Source organism: Lithobates pipiens, unplaced genomic scaffold (assembly GCF_037356315.1).
Source record: "Lithobates pipiens isolate NorthernLeopardFrog02 unplaced genomic scaffold, aLitPip1_a1.2 Scaffold_27, whole genome shotgun sequence".
Taxonomy (NCBI): domain Eukaryota; kingdom Metazoa; phylum Chordata; class Amphibia; order Anura; family Ranidae; genus Lithobates; species Lithobates pipiens.
Window position 1 is genome coordinate 210,926,111 of NW_027507788.1, and position 23,289 is coordinate 210,949,399.

Below are 23,289 nucleotides of genomic sequence, written 5' to 3' on the forward strand. Positions count from 1 at the left end.
ATGAATTTATGAAATTTACGAATTTACAAAATTTACGAATTTATGAATTTACGAAACTTCAAATGCTTAATAAAATTCAGGCTTCCTTTACAAAATTACAAATCCTTTCTTCTTCTTTTTTTTGTGTAGACATGAAATTATGACATGATTATCTCATGTCATTTCAGCTGAACTGTAATCATTTTCCATCTAAAGCTTCTGCCGATTTTTTTTTTTCCCCTTTATCCTGAGGGGGAGCAGAGATAAAGATTTTAAGACTGTAGACTGTATTTTTCATATAAGTTTGATAATGTCTGCAATGATGTTATTTTTTTATTTTAATACAATAAAACTATTGACTACAAAATAAAAGAAAAAAAAAAAGTTCTGCCGAAACCCGGGATCGAACCAGGGACCTTTAGATCTTCAGTCTAACGCTCTCCCAACTGAGCTATTTCGGCTCTGCAAGCTGGACAAAAATTTTAAAAAAGTGCAGAAGAGACTGTGTTTAACTCTTTTACTGCTGGACTGAATTTTCCATTCAATATATATATATTTTTTTATTATTTCTTATAAATTAGTAAAAAAATAAAAAATAAATGAAATATTTTCTTAACTGCTTGCCAACCATATACCAAAGATATACAGTGGCAAGGCGGCTCAGCTGCACCAAATCATGTACTAGATACGTGAACTTACACTTCTGGGTAAGGGGCGCACGCATGCGCACTGCCTACCGGCAGCGCGGCCATGCTCTGATTGAACACAGCAGATGTCAATCACTGGGTGTCGACCAATGGATTACCGTGGGCACCCAGCGATCGTCATGAATTTACACAGGACATGCCCTGTAAGTTGGGAAGTAATAGATTTTCTTTCTCCGTAAAGAAGGGAATAAAATCCATTACTTCCCCTAGTAAAAGCACCTCACACAGTACACAAACACTCCCTAGGAGCACAGTTAACACTTTGATCACCCCTGATGTTTACCCCTTCCCTGCCAGTGTCATTAGTACAGTGACAGTGCATATTTGTAGGCGTGGCAACGTCACGTTCCAACGCGTTTCGTCATATGCGACATCATCGGGGCATAAAGTGAATATTTTTAGCACTGATCATTCTATTAGTGTCACTGGTCCAAAAAGTGTCAAAAGTGTCAGTTAGCGTCTGAATGTCCCCCACAATCTCGCTGTCTGAAGTTTCCATGAGCTGTCGGGTGCTGCCGCCGCCATTGCGGGTAAGGGAACTCGGCAGTGTAGCATTACAGCTTGACGCCGGGTCCCTACTGTGCAAGGCACCGCTGCGCTCTTCTACTGACCCAACGGCGGGGAAGGAGGAGGAGGGAGCCGAGCCACTGACGTAATGTGCCGCGGCCCGGACTCCCCGAAGTGGGGATCCGCTCCCCCCCCCAGAAAGGTGCCAAATGGGGGGAGGAGACAAATGAACGGAAGTTCCACTTTTGGGTGGAAATCCGCTTTAAGCTTTGAAAAGATTCAGAAGAAGAAGCAAATTGGTTGGCATGTGCAGATGATTAGGACTCTGGGTCCTATCAAGGCACACAGTTAACCCATTGATTGCCCCTAAATGTTAACCCCTTCCCAGCCAGTGTCATTAGTACAGTGACAGTGTATATAGGGTGACCCGGACAGTCCGGGTTTTGAATCATGTGTCCGGGTTTCAGTCTACCTGAAACCCGGACACATTGTTCAGACAGGAATATGGCTTGGAACAGGGCTTGACAGGAGCGTGAGGGGGCACTATATGCGCCACATTACTATTCTCCCGGACTCCGGGATAGGGGGATCCGCGGCCGGGCCGCGGCACATTACATCAGTGGCTCGGCTCCCTCCTCCTCCTACCCCCGCCTTCGGACAAGTATGAGAGCGCAGCGGTGCCTTGCGCATGCGCAATAAGGACCCGGCGTCAAATGAGCAGAAGTTACACTTTTGGGTGGAACTCCGCTTTAAGCTTTGAATGCAAAAAAATTCAGAAGAAGGAAATTGGTTGGCATGAGCAGATGATTAGGGGACTGGGTGATCCTTGCCCCTTTTCAGTAATGTCAGGATGGCCGAGCGGTCTCCTCTGGAGGCGTGGGTTCGAATCCCACTTCTGACAGCAAGTTTTTGACTCATTGCAACATGGAATTCCAAATATGTGTGTACGAAGATAACAGCTAAACACTGATAATGACAGTACAAGGAGTAATAATATTGTACCTACCTGATAAATTTTATCCAACGGGTCACATGACAGCGCACTTAACTGTGTTGGTGTTGTCACACTACAATGAAAAAATAAAATATATGGATACTGTGTATGTATATATATATATATATATATATATTAGGGCTGTGAAAATTAAAGATTAATTCCTTGATTAATCGTTAATTTTTTTGGTCGATCAAAATTCTTTTGACCGGTACTTACCGGTACTTACCTCTCTGCCGAAACCCGAAACATTTGCGCAAACCAATTAATATACGCTTATTGGGATTTTTTTTTTTTTTTTTACCAAAAATACGTAGCAGAATTCATATTGGCCTAAATTGATGAAGAAAGTAGATTTTTGTAAAAAAAAATGTTATTGGATGTGTTTTATATCAACAAATTTATGAAATTTAAGAATTTACGAATTTATGAATTTATGAATTTACAAATTTATGAACTTATGAATTTATGAAATTTACGAAATTTACGAATTTATGGATTTATGAAATTTACGAATTTACAAAATTTACGAATTTATGAATTTACGAAATTTCAAATGCTTAATATGAATTTTATTAAGCATTTGAAATTTCGTAAATTCGTAAATTCAGGCTTCCTTTACAAAATTACAAATCCTTTCTTCTTTTTTTTGTGTAGACATGAAATTATGACATGATTATCTAATGTCATTTCAGTTGAACTGTAATCATTTTCCATCTAAAGCTTCTGCCGATTTAATATACGCTTATTGGGATTTTTTTTTTTTTTTACCAAAAATACGTAGCAGAATTCATATTGGCCTAAATTGATGAAGAAAGTAGATTTTTGTAAAAAAAAATGTTATTGGATGTGTTTTATATCAACAAATTTATGAAATTTAAGAAATTACGAATTTATGAATTTACAAATTTATGAACTTATGAATTTATGAAATTTACGAATTTATGAATTTACGAAATTTACGAATTTATGAATTTATGGATTTACGAAATTTACGAATTTACAAAATTTACGAATTTATGAATTTACGAAATTTCAAATGCTTAATAAGAATTTTATTAAGCATTTGAAATTTCGTAAATTCGTAAATTCAGGCTTCCTTTACAAAATTACAAATCCTTTCTTCTTTTTTTTGTGTAGACATGAAATTATGACATGATTATCTAATGTCATTTCAGCCGAATTGTAATAATTTTCCATCTAAAGCTTCTGCCGATTTTTTTTTTACCTTTTTCCTGAGGGGGGGCAGAGATAAATATTTTACGACTGTAGACTGTATTTTTCATATAAGTTTGATAATGTCTGTAATGATGTCATTTTTTTATTTTAATACAATAAAACTATTGACTACAAAATAATAGAAAAAAAAAAAACTTCTGCCGAAACCCGGGATCGAACCAGGGACCTTTAGATCTTCAGTCTAACGCTCTCCCAACTGAGCTATTTCGGCTCTGCATGCTGCTCACAATTTTGAAAAAGTGGGGTGGGGAGGAGACCGTGTTTAACTCTTTGCCTGCTAGTTGATTTGTTTACATCTGACTGCCCATAGAGGAGAGCAGGCTGTGTCTCTGTCCAGTCTGCATAAGCAGAGCAAACCTGGTACCAAGATGCCAGCTCGTCGCTAAAAACCATATGTGCAGTATTCATCCTCCAAACTGACAAATGTTTTAAAGCGGAGGGCCACCCTGAAATTAAAAAATAGCATTAATATTCTTGAAAAAAAAAAAAAAAACATTTGAAAAAAAAAAATTTAACTTACCAGAAACCGCTGTTGCTAGGCAGTCTTCCTAATCTGCCTCTGCCTATTCCGCGGCACTTCCTCCTCTTCGGCGAGCGGCCCCCGTGGCCTTCTGGGACATGTGTGTGTCCCAGAAAACAACGGGGGCCATTCACAAAGCGTCGCGCGACTCGCGCATGCGCAGTAGGAAACGGGCAGTGAAGCCGCAAGGCTCCTCTGCCTGTTTCCCTCCGTTAAGATGGCGGCGCCGGCACTCGATCCGATGGACGGATCGGCCTCGGAGGGGGGGGGGGGGCACATCGTGGGCTCGCTGGACAGGTAAGTGTCCTTATTAAAAGTCAGCAGCTACAGTGTTTGTAGCTGCTGACTTTAAAAAAAAAAACGCAGCCGGAACGCCCCTTTAACAAGCAAGTGGCATGCTTGTTATGTTACTAATCGCAGGACATTGCGTTCACTATATCTGCTCTCCCACAGAACATGGAAATGCAATTATTATAGCAAATATAAACTGTGTATACTGTAGTCAGCATCAGCAGTATATAACAGTATTGTGACTTCTATCAGTGTCCGGCTAAAGCTTGTAGGAGGAGTTTCCATTCTCCTCTGACTGTCCTATGAGGCTGCAGGGCCCCTGACCCTCTGTCTGCACAGTGCTGATTGGCCCTGTGATGATCAACCCCCCCCCCCCCCTACAGAAAGAAAAAAATGGAAAACCCTTTCCAATACACACCAAACTGAGCATGTGCAGAGTGTCCCCAAGGCTCTGTGCTATCAGGAGATGGACTGGGGACAGTAGAAGAAGAAGAGAATCAGAGAAGACAGGATCAATCAGTCTTTTAATACATGAATGTGGATGATTAACCCCTTAGGTTCCACAGTGAGTATAACTAGCATGCTATGCTGCATATACAGACCGGTTTTACTGAAATCATGCTGAAGTCCGCTCTCTGCTGACGTCCTAGTCGGTCTAGGCCCCGCGTCATCACAATCATGGAGTCGGGATCCATCAGATCCACTGGACCGACACCCGGCTCAGCCTATCAGCAAGCCGCAGGGAGCCTGAGCCGGCCACTCCCACCACTCTCCACAGCCCAGCGCCCCGGGCCCAGAGCAAAGAGCCAGTGATGACAGTCAGCAAGCCTGGGGAGCTGTGAGAACCGAGCGATTGGCCGTGTTCGATCGCTCGGTTCTCAGTGTATCGGCTCCGAGGGGGATAGATGCAGCACCCACCTAGGTAAGACGAATGTAAAAAAATGAAACACCCCATACTTCTCTTTAATTTATTTATTTTTTTAACTCTTTATTTTTTCAAGCAAAAGCGTAATTCCATTACATCCCACATATTCCATAGTACTCAGTTTACAGAGAGAAATGCCTACATTCCTATCACTTTACCCGCTGTTTCTGTCAAACCATATTTATTACAATACAATAATCCTAAATTCTAGTTCTCCTATTCTTTTAATCCCAGAAAACCCCACAAAAACCAAACAAAAACAGCAAAAAAAAAAATAATTCAAAGGAAATTCTTTATCCCCTTCCCGCCGAGCGTACGCAGATCTGCGTACTCGGCTTCCGGGGGGTATACCGGGATGATACCCGCACCTGCAGGCATCATCCCGGTACCGTTTTCTTCAGCAGGCGATTGGCTTTCCAGCCATAACAACCGATGCGGCTAAAAGCCGCTCAGCTGTTATGCCGGAGGAGCGGGAAGGGACGTCCCCCCCTCCCGCCGCCTCCCGCCGCTGTTACCGGTGCTCCCGTTCGATCGGGAGCACCGATTCCGTGTGCGATGCCTCCGGCCGCTGGGGAGGAACTGGAACGAAGCCGTAATCGGCTTCGTTCCAGTCTCCTCATAGTAAACACGGAAGCGACGTCATGACGTCACTTCCCGTTTACTCGGCTGCCAATGGCGCCGGTTTTAAAAAAATATACGGTATTCAGAATCGCCGTTTTTGGCGATCTGAATACATTGAAGTGTAAAGGAGGGGTGGGGGGTCTTTTAGACCCCCGATCCCTCCATAAAGAGTACCTGTCACCACCTATTACTGTCACAAGGGATGTTTACATTCCTTGTGACAGCAATAAAAGTGATCAAATTTTTTATTTATTTTTTTAAAACAATTTAGTCATTTTAAAATAAATAAAATAAATAAAAAAATAAATTTTTTTTTTAAAGCGCCCGCCGTCCCCGCGAGCTCGCGAAGCAAAGAAAACGCATATGGAAGTCGCGCCCGCGTATGTAAACGGTGTTCAAATCACACATGTGAGGTATCGCCGCGATCGTCAGAGCGAGAGCAATAATTCTAGCACTAGACCTCCTCTGTAACGCTAACCTGGTAACCGTAATTTTTTTTTAAAGCGTCGCCTATTGAGATTTTTAGGTACCGTACTTTGTCGTCAATCCACAAGTGCGTGCGATTATAAAGTGTGACATGTTTGGTATCTATTTACTCGGCGTAACATTATCTTTGACATTATGGAAAAAAATTGGGTTAATTTTACGGTTTTTTTTTTTTTAATTCATGAAAGTGTCCCTTTTCCCAAAAAGTTGCGTTTAAAACACCGCTGCGCAAATACCGTGTGACATAAAATATTGCAACAATCGCCATTTTATTCTCTAGAGTCTCTGCTAAAAAAATATATATAATGTTTGGGGGTTCCAAGTAATTTTCTAGCAAAAAAAAATGGATTTTAACTTGTAAACACCAAATGCCAAAAATAGGCTTAGTCATGAAAGGGTATAGAATACTATACCCATACTGCTCTTTTAAGTAAATAGTTCTGATAAAGTTTGTTAATGCAAAATGAACAGAGGCGTACCAAAACTGAGATGCTGGCAAGTCGCGATTGGAAGTGGAAAATGAATGGGAATATTTTATCTACCATTGACACTGAATGCAGTCATTTAGGGATTTAAAAGAGTTTTATCAAAAGGAAATAGAACACCCCAGATGGGACTCGAACCCACAATCCCTGGCTTAGGAGGCCAGTGCCTTATCCATTAGGCCACTGGGGCTACATAGTATGCTTCCTCTATGTATTGAGCTCAGTACTACAGAATATTTTTCTGTAGTTTGTATTAGATTACATTAAAGGAATGTATATTAGTTTGCACATATTTTCCTTAATTTATTAAAGTCAGGACTAAAAAAAGAAATGAAAGAAATTAAAAAAATTTTTTTTTTTAGCCAGGTAAATATGAAATATTCTTTTTCTTTTTTTTATTGTTTTCGTTTTTTTTTTAGTTAGTCTACAGTACCAGTGCTAATATCATCAACGAAAGTAACACATGTATATATATAATTTATTTGAATTCATTTATAAAATTAAATTATAAAATTTATAAATATTAAAAACCAAATATATATATTTATATATACATCTACATGCTTATACACACATAAATACACATATACCTGCATACAAACATGTAAAAGAAAAAGATAAAAAAAAAAGTACAATATGAGGCTAATGTTTAATTTCCATATTGGCAGTAAATAAAGAAATTTACGATGAAGAGAAAAGTTGGCTTTCACATTTTAAAACAAGGTTTTGACTGCTAATCGTTAAAGCAGTGGCAGCAATAAGATTAACATATATTTACAGCCAATACTTTTTTATAGGGTCAAAGTCCCTGTCAAGTTTATTTTTTATTTTTTTGTTGGCAAGTATAAAGCATCTTTTTTTTTTTTATAGTATGGCTTTTCCATGTATTTTTTATGTCATAAATTTATGAAAGAAATGCTCAATATTTTTATTAAAACTTTATTTATTTAATTCCTAACTGTGGTTCATATGTCTATGTATGAAAAGATGACTGAATTCTGATTGGCCATTTCAAACTATATGCATGTTTCCTATTTCAAAAGGCTTGCCGAAACCCGGGATCGAACCAGGGACCTTTAGATCTTCAGTCTAACGCTCTCCCAACTGAGCTATTTCGGCTTGGAAAGTTTATTTGAAAAAAAAATAAACTGGAAGTAAAAAGTCTAACCATTTCATTGGACTAATTTGGTATAGCAGTAGGCAGTATGTATAGAAGAGAAGGGTGAAGGGTCTGATGGAAGTAATATTTGCAGCAGAGGTCTGATGTATAAGGCAGCAGTGTGATCCAGGAGGGGGGCAGAGTGCTGGAGCATTGTGTGTATAAGGCAGCAGTGTGATCCAGGAGGGGGGCAGAGAGCCTGATCATTGTGTGTGTAATGCAGCAGTGCGATCCAGGAGGGGGCAGAGAGCCAGAGGATTGTGTGTATAAGGTAGCAGTGCGATCCAGGAGGATGGGGGCAGAGTGCTGGAGCATTGTGTGTATAAGGCAGCAGTGCAATCCAGGAGGATGGGGGCAGAGTGCTGGAGCATTGTGTGTATAAGGCAGCAGTGCAATCCAGGGGGAGGGGGCAAAGAGCCAGAGCATTGTGTTTATAAGGCAGCAGTGTGATCCAGGAAGGGGCAGCGAGCCCGAGCATTGTGTGTATAAGGCAGCAGTTTGATCCAAGGGGAGGGGAGGCTGAGAGCTGAAGCATTGTGTGCATAAGGCAGCAGTGCAATCCAGAGGGAGGGGGCAGAGAGCCGGAGCATTGTGTGTATAAGGCAACAGTGTGATCCAGAGGGAGGGGGGCAGAGAGTCGTAGCATTGTGTATATAAGGCAGCAGTGTGATCCAGAGGGAGGGAGGCAGAGAGTCGTAACATTGTGTGTATAAGGCAGCAGTGTGATCCAGGAGGAGGGAGCAAAGAGGCGGAGAATTGTGTGTATCAGGCAGCAGTGCAATCCAGGGGGATGGGGGCAAAGAGCCAGAACATTGTGTGTATTTATGCAGCAGTGTGATCCAGGGGGAGGGGAACAGAGAGCCGGAGCATTGTGTGTATAAGGCAGCAGTGCGATCCAGGAGAAGGGGAAGAGAGCCAGAGCATTGTGTGTATAAGGCAGCAGTGTGATCCAGGAGGAGGGAGCAAAGTGGCGGAGAATTGTGTGTATAAGGCAGCAGTGTGATCCAGGGGGATGGGAGCAAAGAGTCAGAGCATTGTGTGTATAAGGCAGTAGTGCAATCCAGGGGGAGGGGAACAGAGAGCCGGAGCATTGTGTGTATAAGGCAACAGTGCGATCCAGGGGGATGGGGCAGAGATCCAGAGCATTGTGTGCATAAGGTAGCAGTGCTATCCAGGGGAGGGGGAAGAGAGCCAGAGCATTGTGTGTATAAGGCAGCAGTGTGATCCAGGAGGGGGGCAGAGAGCTGGAGCATTGTGTGTATAAGGCAGCAGTTCGATCCAGGGGGAGGGGGAAGAGAGCCGGAGCATTGTGTGTATAAGGTGTTGCCGCTAAGGGACGATCCACCTTATTACCAGGGACCACAGTGAGTAGCTGAAGCAAGTATGGGAGCAGCATTTTCACCAACTGAGCGTGGTGAAGAATTGGGAAACTTCAGCAGGTGTCAAGCCAGGGATCCAGCCAGTTGCACATACCCTAGGGTGTCCTAAATCTCTTCAAGAAGTCTCTGGCGCCTATGAATCTACCTTGCATTACACCCACCATGCCTTGTAACCTTGTAACCTTGTAAATGTTGGCTATCCCTAACTCTGGAGGTCATCATTAGGCCTGGGGGGACCCAGGACCTCGCTACACAATAATGGTAATCGTGCTCCAGCTCATAGCAATCCCGTTTATCTCCCCACTCTTTGTGAAGTTATCCAACTCCCAGGACAACACAGTTATCCTTATGGTGGTTGACCAGTTCTCGAAAATGTCCCATTGTGTTCCGATTAAGAAGCTGCCCACTTCTAAGGAACTGGCTTCTATTTTTGCTCGGGAGATCTTTCACTTACATGGGCTACCCAAGGTGATTGTCTTGGATAGGGATAGTCAGTTTGTGTCCCAGTTCTGGCGAGCCTTTTGTGCACAGTTGGGAATTCAGCTTGCTTTCTCCTCTGCGTATCACCCACAGTCTAATGGGGCTGCAGAACGAGCCAAGCAGTCCTTGGAGCAATTCATGATTCATGAATTGTTGGGAAATGGCCCAAAAGAGACTATCACGAAACCTACTTTGCTTCTGTCCGTAGGAAATACCTGGGGCAGCATCTCAAAGTATATCTCAACCTGTTTGGGAAACCCCTTGCATTGGACTGAATCGCCCCCAAATCGCTGGGAAAGCGGAGCGGAACCAGACATACCTCTTATAGAGGTAATACTCGAGGCGGGTGCCTGCACAGAGACTGGAGCAGCAGCAGGGAAGGCCTGCAACACAGGATGTACCAGAGCAGCCACAGTGGGAGATTTCAGGTGAGCCTTTGCGACTCAGGAGTGGTTGTGGCGCCATGGCAAAGTGACCCATGCGGTGATCTTGCTCATCCAATCTGGAAAAAATATTACCAACAAGTGGATTGACTGCAGCTTCTGAATTCATGGCCTTCGCCTACTGTCAGAAACCATGAACCAGACCAAAACAGAAGTACAGTTAAATCTCACTTGTTTAATAATAATAAAAAAAGGTAAACAGAGTAAATGTAGTCAAAACATAACTGAGTTCAGGAACGGATAGTCAGACAAGCCAAAACGTCAGGGAGCCAGAGAACAGTGTAGTAGAACAGCAAGCAGGATCTGGAGCCAGAAGGAATGTCGGCCAAGCAAGTCTTTAACAGGGACACAGGAGAGCGTCTCTAGAGATGTGACCAAGGCGAAGGCAGAAACCATCAGGGCTGGACGGCTTAAGTAGGCAGGACTGACGAGCAGGATATCATCAACAGGTAAGCCACTGTGGAGAGATAGGAGCTGGCAATTAGCCGACAGCTGAGCCCAACCCTGACATCGGGTGACCGGTGTCAAAACCAGCTTCCTGATTGGCCGGGTGGAGGACCAGTGTTACAACAGCGAATCTTGATTCGCTGTTGTAACACACCTAGGTGGGCTCAGAGTGCACTCTCTGCGACCCAAGCCCACCCTATATTGAAGCCTAGTAGAGCCTCTGACTCTAATCGGTGCTTCAAAAAAACACCCCTTCCGTATTGGAATCCATGTGCCGGTGTCCTGAAAGGGGGCTGAACGCATTGGATAGGGGAGGCGGCGATGGGCAGGGGGGCAGCGACGCCCATGCTCCTTTGCGCCCTTAATGGACTGGCCGTACTTGTTACACACCATTAAAAATTACTCTCCACATAAGGGTTGACAACATGCAAAGATTTTGATTACAGTTCACATGTGGCCCCCAATGGGCTTCAGGAATCCTTCTTCAGGAGCACACGTGAGCCTTCTTGGGAATATATATGCCTTGACTACTTTAACTATCATGCTGTCTTTATGGTGACTTACTCATATTGGGTCTGTATGGTTCCACATTGGGAAGTTGGGCCTTTTATTTTAAGATGATGTGTACAAGACCATTGGCTGTTTATTGAACGTACCTGAATTTTCTACTCGAGAGGCAGTGGCTTCACCTTGGCTTACTCATTTGCACCTCTCTAGGCTACATACACATGCTATGAATTGCAGTCTACCCAGCTGATATTACTTTATTAAAGAGTAAGAGTGGGTTCCAGTCCTCCTGAAGAAGGATATTACTTTATTAAAGAGTAAAAGTGGGTTCCGGTCCTCCTGAAGAAGGATATTACTTTATTAAAGAGTAAAAGTGGGTTCCGGTCCTCCTGAAGAAGGATATTACTTTATTAAATATTAAGAGTGGGTTCCGGTCCTCCTGAAGAAGGATATTACTTTATTAAAGAGTAAGAGTGGGATCCGGTCCTCCTGAAGAAGGATATTACTTTATTAAAGATTAAGAGTGGGTTCCAGTCCTCCTGTAGAAGGATATTACTTTATTAAAGAGTAAGAGTGGGTTCCAGTCCTCCTGAAGAAGGATATTACTTTATTAAAGATTAAGAGTGGGTTCCAGTCCTCCTGAAGAAGGATATTACTTTATTAAAGAGTAAGAGTGGGTTCGAGTCCTCCTGAAGAAGGATATTACTTTATTAAAGAGTACGAGTGGTTTCCAGTCCTCCTGAAGAAGGATATTACTTTATTAAAGAGTAAGAGTGGGATCCAGTCCTCCTGAAGAAGGATATTACTTTATTAAAGAGTACGAGTGGTTTCCAGTCCTCCCGAAGAAGGATATTACTTTATTAAAGAGTAAGAGTGGGTTCCAGTCCTCTCGAAGAAGGATATTACTTTATTAAAGATTAAGAGTGGGTTCCAGTCCTCCCGAAGAAGGATATTACTTTATTAAAGATTAAGAGTGGGTTCCAGTCCTCTCGAAGAAGAATATTACTTTATTAAAGAGTAAGAGTGGGTTCCAGTCCTCCCGAAGAAGGATATTACTTTATTAAAGATTAAGAGTGGGTTCCAGTCCTCCCGAAGAAGGATATTTCTTTATTAAAGAGTAAGAGTGGGATCCGGTCCTCCTGAAGAAGGATATTACTTTATTAAAGATTAAGAGTGGGTTCCGGTCCTCCTGAAGAAGGATATTACTTTATTAAAGAGTAAGAGTGGGTTTCCGGTCCTCCTGAAGAAGGATATTACTTTATTAAAGAGTAAGAGTGGGTTCCGGTCCTCCTGAAGAAGGATATTACTTTATTAAAGATTAAGAGTAGGTTCCAGTCCTCCTGTAGAAGGATATTACTTTATTAAAGAGTAAGAGTGGGTTCCAGTCCTCCTGAAGAAGGATATTACTTTATTAAAGAGTAAGAGTGGGTTCCAGTCCTCCTGAAGAAGGATATTACTTTATTAAAGAGTAAGAGTGGTTTCCAGTCCTCCCGAAGAAGGATATTACTTTATTAAAGAGTAAGAGTGGGATCCGGTCCTCCTGAAGAAGGATATTACTTTATTAAAGAGTAAGAGTGGGTTCCGGTCCTCCTGAAGAAGGATATTACTTTATTAAAGAGTAAGAGTGGGTTCCGGTCCTCCTGAAGAAGGATATTACTTTATTAAAGATTAAGAGTAGGTTCCAGTCCTCCTGTAGAAGGATATTACTTTATTAAAGAGTAAGAGTGGGTTCCAGTCCTCCTGAAGAAGGATATTACTTTATTAAAGAGTAAGAGTGGGTTCCAGTCCTCCTGAAGAAGGATATTACTTTATTAAAGAGTAAGAGTGGTTTCCAGTCCTCCCGAAGAAGGATATTACTTTATTAAAGAGTAAGAGTGGGATCCAGTCCTCCCGAAGAAGGATATTACTTTATTAAAGCGGGAGTCCACCGGGACGCCGCGTTTTTTTTTTTTTTTTTAAAAGCCAGCAGCTACAAATACTGCAGCTGCTGACTTTTAAATAGTGACACTTACCTGTCCAGCGCGCCCGCGATGTCAGCACCCGAAGCCGATCGCTCGCTCGGCTGCCGGGTCCCGCCGCCATCTTGGGTATGGGAATCAGGAAATGGAGCCTTTCGGCTTCATTTCCCGGTTCCCTACTGCGCATGCGCGAGCCACGCGGCGCAATCCGGACGGTCCCCGCTGCCTCTGGGAGCTGTGTGTTTCCCAGCAGGCAGCGGGGCACTTGCTGAAGGGGGCGGGTGCTTGCGGAACGGGGGCGTAACGTACGCCCCGTTCCGCAGAGAGCTAGCCCGGAAGTGGGTGCAGTTACCTGGATTATCCAGGTAACTGCACCCCCTCCCCCCTGAAAGGTGCCGATTGTGGCGCCGGAGGGGGGGGGGATTCCGATGAGCGGAGGTCCATTTTAGGGTGGACCTCCGCTTTAAAGAGTAAGAGTGGGTTCCAGTCCTCCCGAAGAAGGATATTACTTTATTAAAGATTAAGAGTGGTTTCCAGTCCTCCTGAAGAAGGATATTTCTTTATTAAAGATTAAGAGTGGGTTCCAGTCCTCCTGAAGAAGGATATTACTTTATTAAAGAGCAAGAGTGGGATCCAGTCCTCCTGAAGAAGGATATTACTTTATTAACCACTTAATAACCGCCCTATAGCCGAATGACGGCTTTAGGGCGGTTTCTTAACTGTGGGAGGCCGTCATATGACGTCCTCCCAGAATTCCGCTCTCGCGCGCCCCCTGGGGCGCGCACTCGAGAGCATCCGTGACCGCCGGGTCCACAGGACCCGGCGCATCACGGATCACGGTAAACGGCCGCTCGTCGCGGCCGTTTACCACGTGATCGCTCCGTCAAATGACGGAGTGATCACTTGTAAACAAACCGGCGTCATGTTATGACGCCGGTTCCTCCCTCCCCCTCTCTGTACCGATCGGAACAGCGGAGGGGGAGGAGATCGGTGTCAGCAGCGATGTGGGCTGCATCTGCAGTGCCCACATCGCTGCTCACCGAAAATTAACCCCTCAATTCCCTGCAAAAACTCTGCAATACCCTGCAATAATACCCTGCAATAATACCCTGCAATAATACCCTGCAATAATACCCTGCAATAATACTCTGCAATAATACTCTGCAATAATACTCTGCAATAATACTCTGCAATACTCTGCAATACTCTGCAACACCCTGCAATGCTCTGCAACACTCTGCAACGCTCTGCAACACTCTGCAATGCTCTGCAACACTCTGCAATGCTCTGCAACACCCACCAATACCCTGCAACACCCGCCAATACCGTGCAACACTCTGCAATGCTCTGCAACACCCTCCAATATCCTGCAATGCTCTGCAACACCCGCCAATACCCTGCAACACTCTGCAATGCTCTGCAACACCCACCAATACCCTGCAACACTCTGCAATGCTCTGCAACACCCGCCATTACCGTGCAACACTCTGCAATGCTCTGCAACACCCTCCAATATCCTGCAATGCTCTGCAACGCCATACTCTGAGATACCCAGCCATACTCTGATATACCCAGCCATACCCAGCCATAGTCGGTGATACCCTGCAATACCCAGCCATAGACACCCCCCCCCCTCCCGCCGCCCTCCGGTGCTTCTACCGACTCGCCAATACTATCAAATCCAGAATCTTTTTTTTTTTTCAGGCTTCCCAGCTTAGAGGTGAGATGTGGGTCTTATTGACCCCACATCTCACTGTAAAGAGGACCTGTCATGCCATATTCCTATTACAAGGGATGTTTACATTCCTTGTAATAGGAATAAAAGTGATCAAAAAATTTATTTTTGGGGAAAAAAATGTCAAACTAAAATAAATAAAGTAAAATGAACAATAAATTTTTATTTTTTTTTTTAAAGCGCCCCTGTCCCCATGTGCTCGCATGCAGAAGCGAACGCATACGTAAGTCCCGCCCACATATGAAAACGGTGTTCAAACCACACATGTGAGGTATCGCTGCGTACGTTGGAGCGAGAGCAATAATTCTAGCCCTAGACCTCCTCTGTAACTCAAAACATATAACCAGTAAAAAAAAAAATTTAATCGTCGCCTATGGGGATTTTTAAGTAGCGACGTTTGGCGCCATTCCACGAGCCTGTGCAATTTTGAAGAGTGACATGTTAGGTATCGATTTACTCGGTGTAACTTCATCTTTCACATTATGCAAAAATTGGGCTAACTTTACTGTGGTTTTTTTTGTTTTTTTAAGCACAAAACAGTTTTTTTTCCAAAAAAAAAGCATTCGAAAAATTGCTGCGCAAATACCGTGCGAGATAAAAAGTTGCAACGACCACCATTGTATTCTCCAGGGTGTTTGCTAAAAAAACATATATAATGTTTTGGGATTCTATGTAATTTTCTAGCAAATAAATGATGATTTTTACATGTAGGAGAGAAATGTCAGAATTGTCCTGGGTGCTCCAGAACGCCTGATGGCGCTCCCTGCATGTTGGGCCTCTGTATGTGGCCACGCTGTGTAAAAGTCTCACACATGTGGTATCGCCGTACACGGGAGTAATAGCAGAATGTGTTTTGGGGTGTAATTTGTGGTATGCATATGCTGTGTGAGAAATAAACTGATAATATGACAATTTTGTGAAAAAAAAAAAAAAAAGTAAAAAAAATCTTGATTTTGCAAAGAATTGTGGGAAAAAATGACAACTTCAAAAAACTCATCATGCCTCTTACTAAATACCTTGGAATGTCTTCTTTCCAAAAAGGGGTCATTTGGGGGGTATTTGTACTTTTCTGGCATGTTAGGGTCTCAAGAATTGAAATAGGCCGTCAGTACTTCAGGTGTGATCAATTTTCAGATATTGGCACCATAGCTTGTGGACTCTATAACTTTCACAAAGACCAAATAATATCCACCAATTTGTACTTATTTTTACCAAAGATATGTAGTGGTATAAATTTTGGCCAAAATTTATGAAGAAAAAATTACCAATCTGCTAAATTTTATAACAGAAATGAAGAAAAATTCTTTTTTTTACAGAATTTTCTGTATTTTTTCTTTTATAGCACAAAAAATAAAAAACCCAGCGGTGATTAAATACCACCAAAAGAAAGCTCCATTTGTGTGAAAAAAAGGACAAAAATTTCATATAGGTCCAGCGTTGCATGACTGAGTAATTGTCATTCAAAATGTGAGAGCACCGAAAGCTGAAAATTGGTCTGGTTATTAAGGGTGTTTAAGTGCCCAGTGGTCAAGTGGTTAAAGAGCAAGAGTGGGTTCCGGTCCTCCTGAAGAAGGATATTACTTTATTAAAGATTAAGAGTGCGTTCCAGTCCTCCCGAAGAAGGATTCCCAAAACACGTCAAGTCCAAATGTGAACTGTAATCAGAATCTTTGTATTGAACCCCCTATGTGGAGAGTCATTTTTAATGTTGTGTAAAATATTTTTAATGGTACATAATAAAGTTGTTTTTATGGTACTCAGTTTCTCTTCTATATGTCCACACAAAGTCCATGGCTACATAGTCTGGAAATAGTTGTAGATGTACTTTTTCTGTCTGTTTTTGTTTTGTTTGTTTTTTTGCAATGAAAAATGTTAGAAACTGCAATAAAATATCTGCATCTCCAAGGTGTTTCTGCCGAAACCCAGGATCGAACCAGGGACCTTTAGATCTTCAGTCTAACGCTCTCCCAACTGAGCTATTTCGGCACTCATGAAGTCAATTAACTACAAAAATGTGAGAGTGGAAATTGAGTTCAACCCTTTTGCTGTGGAACAGATTTTTTTAATGTTTGTTGGGGTTTTTTTGTGTTTTTTTTCCCTAATGATAAACATTAATAATTGACTTGAGCATTTATTAACAGCTTGCCGACCGCCACACACACACATATATATGTCGGCAGAATAGCACAGGCAGGCAAATGGGCGTACAGGTACGTCCCTTAAATTTTCCGCCTTTTGGGCACGCACCCGCCGTACGCCGCGAGAGCGTGCCCACGGGTCCCGAAAACTCGATGTTTGCCAGCTGCCCGCAATTGCAGTGTGGAGAGGTAGAATGGGGAGAGGCCTATGTAAACAAGGCATTTCCCCGTTCTGCCTTGTGACATGACAGAGATCACTTCTCCTTGTAATCGGGAGCGGTGATCACTGTCATGTGAGTGGAAGCACATCCCCCCACAGTTAGAATCACTCACTAGGACACACTTAACCCCTTGATCGCCCCCTACTGTTTAACCCCTTTCCTTGCCAGTGTCATTTGCACAGTAATCAGTGCATTTTTTATAGCACTGATCGCTGTATAAATGACAATGGTCCCAAAATAGACAAAAGTGTCCGATGTGTCCGCCATAATGCTGCAGTCATGATAAAAATCGCAGATCGCCACCATTACTATTAAAAAAAAAGAAAATTATAATAAAAATGCAGTAAAACTATCCCCTATTTTGTAGACGCTATAACTTTTGCGCAAAGCAATCAATTTACGCTTATTGTGATTTTTATTTAATATGTAGAAGAATACATATCGGCCTAAACTAAGGAAAAAAAAAAATTTTATATATATTTTTGGGGGATATTTATTATAGCAAAAAAGTTAAAAATAATGCGTTTTTTCTTCAAAATTGTCGCTCTTTTTTTGTTTATAGCGCAAAAAATAAAAACCGCAGAGGTGATCAAATACCACCAAAAGAAAGCTCTATTTGTGGGGAAAAAGGACGTCCATTTTGTTTGGGTGCAACGTCGCACGACCGCGCAATTGTCAGTTAAAGCAACGCGTTGCCGAATCGCAAAAAAGTGCTCTGGTCAGGAAGGGGGTAAAATCTTCCGGAGCCGACGTGGCAAAAGACCGCGAAAACAACATATTTCCTGAAAGCAGAGGAGGCTTGGGAGGGCAATTTTGTTTAACTGCTAGATCGATTTTATAATTTTTATTTGTTTTTTTTTGTTAAATGCACATGGCTTGAACATTTACTGAACCACTTCAGCCCCGGAAAAGATTTGGCTGCTCAATGACCAGGCCACTTTTTGCGATTCGGCACTGCGTCGCTTTAACTGACAATTGCGCGGTCGTACGACGCTGCATCCAAACAAAAAAAGAGCGTCAGTTTTGAAAGAAACACAATATTTTTTACGTTTTGCTATAATAAATATCCCACATTTTTTATTTAAAAAAAAAAATGTTTCCTCAGTTTAGGCCAATATGTATTCTTCTACATATTTTTGGTAAAACAAAAATCGCAATAAGCGTATATTGATTGGTTTGTGCAAAAGTTATAGCGTCTACAAAATAGGGAATAGATTTATGCCATTTTATCATTATTATTTTTTTTTTTACTAGAAATGGCGGCGATTTGCGGTTTTTATCAGGACTGCAATATTGCGGCGGACAGATCGGACACTTTTGACACATTTTTGGGACCACTGACAATTATACAGCGATCAGTGCTTTAAAAATGCACTGATTACTGTATAAATATCACTGGCAGAGAAGGGGTTAAAACTAGGGGGCGATCAAGAGGTTAAATGTGCAACTGTGGGGGGGATGGGACTGTCTAGGAGGAGAGAGAGATCGGTGTTCCTACTTAGTATGAACACACGATCTGTCTCCTCTCCCCTGAAAGAACCGGGATTTGTGTGTTTTCACACAGAGATCCCGGTTCTCGCTCAGTCACGAGCGATCGTGGGTGCCCGGCGGTTATTGCGCCCGCCGGGCACACGCATCGGCTCCGGGCACACGCTCTGCCCCTAGTGGCCAAAACACGAAGCAACATAAGGTAACGTCGTTTTGCCCAGCCGTGCCATTCTGTCGCAGTAAAACTGCGGCGGCTGGTCAGCAAGCAGTTAAATTAACCCCTTCGTACCTAAGTGTGAGGCTGGGTTTCCCTACATCCAGTTCCCATGACAGAAGACTGTCACTGGCTCTTAATGGAGCCGGTTCGCACATCTGCTCGCGGAGCGGATTGCACAAGGGTCCCCTGTACTGATGGCTCTGCTTTAGGTCCAAATTCTAGCAAAAATTCGGGCCTGATTTGTCCCTGAAATGGAGAATAGGGATGCACCAGGGATGTAAGCCACATCTGAAGACAGGGTGAACCCAGCCTAAAACAAATCTAGATGCCAAGCAGTGGTGGCTAGTGTTCCATCGGTTGGGAGGTGTGGCAGACGGGCCTGACCACGGACCCCCCAGTCGCTCCAGTCCGCACTGCGTACCATACTCACACCCTCCTGGTACGTCTCCTCCCTCCTCATAGGCCAATAGGATGGTGTCACCTTTTGGCCAATCGGGAAACGGGTCTCACGACCCGATTCCTGATTGGCTAGGAGGACAATCAGTGTGAAAATAGTGAATATTCATTCGTTTTGGTCACACAACTGGGTGGGCTCGGGGAGCAGTGCTCTGCGCCCCGAGCCCACCCTTTTTTTAAGCCTATTAGAGCCTCGTGTTCTAATCAGGTGCTTTGAAAAAAACATCCCCCCATTGGAATGCATGCGTCCGGCGCCCTGCATGTAGATTAGGGGGCCGGACGCATGTTTGGGGGGTGGGCGGGGCGACGCCACACCTTGACACGTGTTAGTAAAACCGTACAGATAATCACAACTACTTTGTGCATCCAGGTGGATTATACCGCATCTTTTTCAGGTCAAATTGCGCTTTCATTTGGTGGTAAATGGTTATGGATATCTCCTGATTTTTTTTTGTATTATTATCAAATAAAAACTGGCCCAAACTGGTCCCATCATTGGTATCAGTGGGAGGAATTGTGCCCCATCATTGGTATCAGTGGGAGGAATAGTGCCCCATCATTGGTATCAGTGGGAGGAATAGTGCCCCATCATTGGTATCAGTTGGAGAAATTGCACCCCATCATTGGTGTCAGTGGGAGGAATTGTGCCCCATGATTGGTATCAGTTGGAGGAATTGTGCCCCATGATTGGTATCAGTTGGAGGAATTGTGCCCCATGATTGGTATCAGTTGGAGGAATTGTGCCCCATGATTGGTATCAGTTGGAGGAATTGTGCCCCATCATTGATATCATTGGCCCTTTTGCTATAATTTGGAAGATTTGTGCCCCATCATTAGTGTCAATGGGGGGGGGGGGGGGGGAATCACGCTCCATTGTTGGTATCAGTGGATGAAATAGTGCCCCAAAGGCTGGATAAGAGGAATAAAAGGGCTGCAGTTTGAAGACCCCTGCACTATAGGATTGCAACAGACCTGAGACACCTTTGGGCACTTCAAAGAGAATAGTAATACGGCACACATAGTGCCCCCCCCCCACACACACACACACACACACACTCACCCTCCTGCCAAGCCCTATTCCGAGCCACATTCCTGTCTGAATAATGTGTCTGGGTTTCAGGTGGATTGAAACCCTGACACATGGTTCCAAACCCAGACTGTCCGGGTGAATCCTGGACAGGTGGCAACCCTAGGCCCCACGGGAAAAAAAAGCCCAGTGCAGTGGGGCTGCATATTTGCAGACAGGCGGAGGGAAGGGGTTAAGTAAATAGTTTTGGCAAAGTTTGAGAAGATTGTTATTGCAGAATGAAGAAGGGCGTAACAAGCATGAGAATCTGAAAATGTTGACTTATAAGTGACCATACTTGGAATATAGAAAATGTATAATATTTGTTCCACCAACATTGACGCTGAATGTAGTCGTTTAGGTATAGAACTAGTTTTATGCTATTTTTGTTAAAAAAATACACCACCCCAGATGGGACTCGAACCCACAATCCCTGGCTTAGGAGGCCAGTGCCTTATCCATTAGGCCACTGGGGCTTTGAATACTTGCCTGGGGTTTTTTCTTACTATAACATTTTTATTCACAATGTTAGAAATACACTCAAAATGAGAAAAGTGTAAATGAAGAGGTCATAAAGTCCAGAATTTTTTTTTTTTTTTTATAATATACAGTACAATAGCATATTTTTTTTTCTGTAGTTTGTATTAGATTATATTAAGGCCAGTGCCTTATCCATTAGGCCACTGGGGCTTCTGTTGTCCTATGTGTGTGTTTTTTTTTTCTATAATATTTTTATAAAAATGTTTTAGAAATACACTCAAAATGAGAAAACCATAAATGCAGAGGTCATAAAGTCCAGAATTTTTTATTTTTTTTGCGATAATATACAGTACTATAGCATATTTTTTCTGTAGTTCATATTAAAGGAATGGCTTAGGAGGCTAGTGGCTTATCAATTAGGCCACTGGGTCTTCTGTTCTGTATGTTTTTTTTCCCTCTATAATATTTTTATTAAAAATGTTAGAAATACACATAAAATGAGAAAAGTATAAATGAAGAGGCCATAAAATCCAGATTTTTTTTTTTTTGTGATAATATACAGTACTATAGCATATTTTTTCTGTAGTTTGTATTATATTATATTAAAGGAATGGCTTAGGAGGCCAGTGTCTTCTCCATTAGGCCACTAGGGCTTCTGTTGTTCTGTATGTTTTTTTTTTTTTCTCTATAATATTTTTATTAAAAATTTTAGAAATACACATAAAATGAGAAAAGCATAAATGCAGAGACCATAAAGTCCAGATTTTTTTTTTTTTTTGGTGATAATATACAGTACTATAGCATATTTTTTCTGTAGTTTGTTACAGATTATATCAAAGGGATGTATATTAGTTTGCACATATTTTCTTAATTTCTTAAAGTCGGGACTAAAATAAATAAATTAATTAAACATAAAAAATATTGATCTGAGGAGATTATTGTAAACACAATTGTTTATGTTGAATTGTTGTAAGCACAATGAATCTATTATGTATCATGCCAGTTTAATGTACCCTGTATAAGACAAACTTAATTAAAAAAAAGAAGTTAAAAAAATAAAAAACATAAAAAATATTTTTTGCCAGGTAAATATGAAATATTGTTTTAAAAAATATTATGAATTCCCTTTTTAGACAGCTGGTGTATTATTACACTCTTTTTCACATCTCCGTCTCAAACTATTTGCAACATTCAAAGTATTTTGTAAGTATTTTGTTTCTAACGCTCGAATTTATACACACAAGTGAATGACTCATAATAGCGAGTCAAAGGAATCTATATTAGTTTGCACATATTTACTATATGTGCAAACTAATATACAAAATTAATATTTTTAGCCTGACAGTTTGTATTAGATTACATGAAATAAATGTATATTAGTTTGCACATATTTTATTTCTTTATTACAGTCAGGACTAAAAAATATTTATATACATACATTTTTAGCCAAGTAAATATAAAATGATGTTTTACTATGAATTCCCCTTTTATTCAGCTGGTGGATTATTACACTCTTTTTCACGTCTCAGTCTCTAACTATTTGCAACATTGTTGAAAAATGTATTTTGTTTATAAAGCTCATTAATTCAAGCTTGAAATTATACACACAAATGAATGACTTGTCATAGTGACTTCCACCATATTGGACGGGTCATGGCTTAGGCAGCCGCTACCTTTTTCTTTTTCAGTATGTGGCTTTTTGTGATAATATTCGGCACTACAGCATATTTTTCTGTAGTTTGTATTAGATTACATTACAGGAATGTATATTAGTTTTCACATATTTTTGTTTATTTATTGACGTCAGGACTAAAAAAAAATAAAAAAAAGTTAAATATTTGTAGACAGGCAGTTTGTATTAGATTACATTAAAGGAGTGCATATTGGTTTGCACATATTTTCTTTATTTATTAAAGGTCAGGACTAACGAAAAAAAAAAAAAAAAAAAAATATATATATATATATATATATATATATATACACATATACACATACACATTTTTTTTATTTTTTTTTTTAGCCAGGTCAATATAAAATTGGATGGATAATGGTTTCAAAGGCTGGTGCCCTATACCTTAAGACACTGGCATTTTACCAGTCATCTTTCAGTATGCTGCTTTTTTTGCAATATTATACTGTACTACAGCATATTTTTCTAATATATATTAGTTTGCACATATTTTTGTTTATTGACGTCAGGACTAAAAAAAAAAAAAAAAAAAAAAAAAGTTAAATATTTGTAGACAGGCAGTTTGTATTAGATTACATTAAAGGAGTGCATATTGGTTTGCACATATTTTCTTTATTTATTAAAGGTCAGGAATAATGAAAAAAAAGAATATATATATATATATATATATA

The 23,289-nt window shown here is 41.5% G+C and overlaps 5 non-coding genes across 5 annotated transcripts; all 5 read right to left on the bottom strand.

Moving 5' to 3' along the window:
• Window positions 1-367: 367 nt before the first annotated feature.
• On the bottom strand, window positions 368-440 carry TRNAF-GAA (transfer RNA phenylalanine (anticodon GAA)). The gene has a single exon. It is a non-coding gene; the product is annotated as a tRNA-Phe (tRNA).
• Window positions 441-3,564: 3,124 nt separating this feature from the next.
• Window positions 3,565-3,637, bottom strand: TRNAF-GAA (transfer RNA phenylalanine (anticodon GAA)). Its single transcript has one exon. It is a non-coding gene; the product is annotated as a tRNA-Phe (tRNA).
• A 3,234-nt stretch (window positions 3,638-6,871) lies between these two features.
• On the bottom strand, window positions 6,872-6,944 carry TRNAR-CCU (transfer RNA arginine (anticodon CCU)). Its single transcript has one exon. It is a non-coding gene; the product is annotated as a tRNA-Arg (tRNA).
• Window positions 6,945-7,800: 856 nt separating this feature from the next.
• Window positions 7,801-7,873, bottom strand: TRNAF-GAA (transfer RNA phenylalanine (anticodon GAA)). Its single transcript has one exon. It is a non-coding gene; the product is annotated as a tRNA-Phe (tRNA).
• Window positions 7,874-20,851: 12,978 nt separating this feature from the next.
• TRNAR-CCU (transfer RNA arginine (anticodon CCU)) lies at window positions 20,852-20,924 on the bottom strand. Its single transcript has one exon. It is a non-coding gene; the product is annotated as a tRNA-Arg (tRNA).
• Window positions 20,925-23,289: the final 2,365 nt, after the last annotated feature.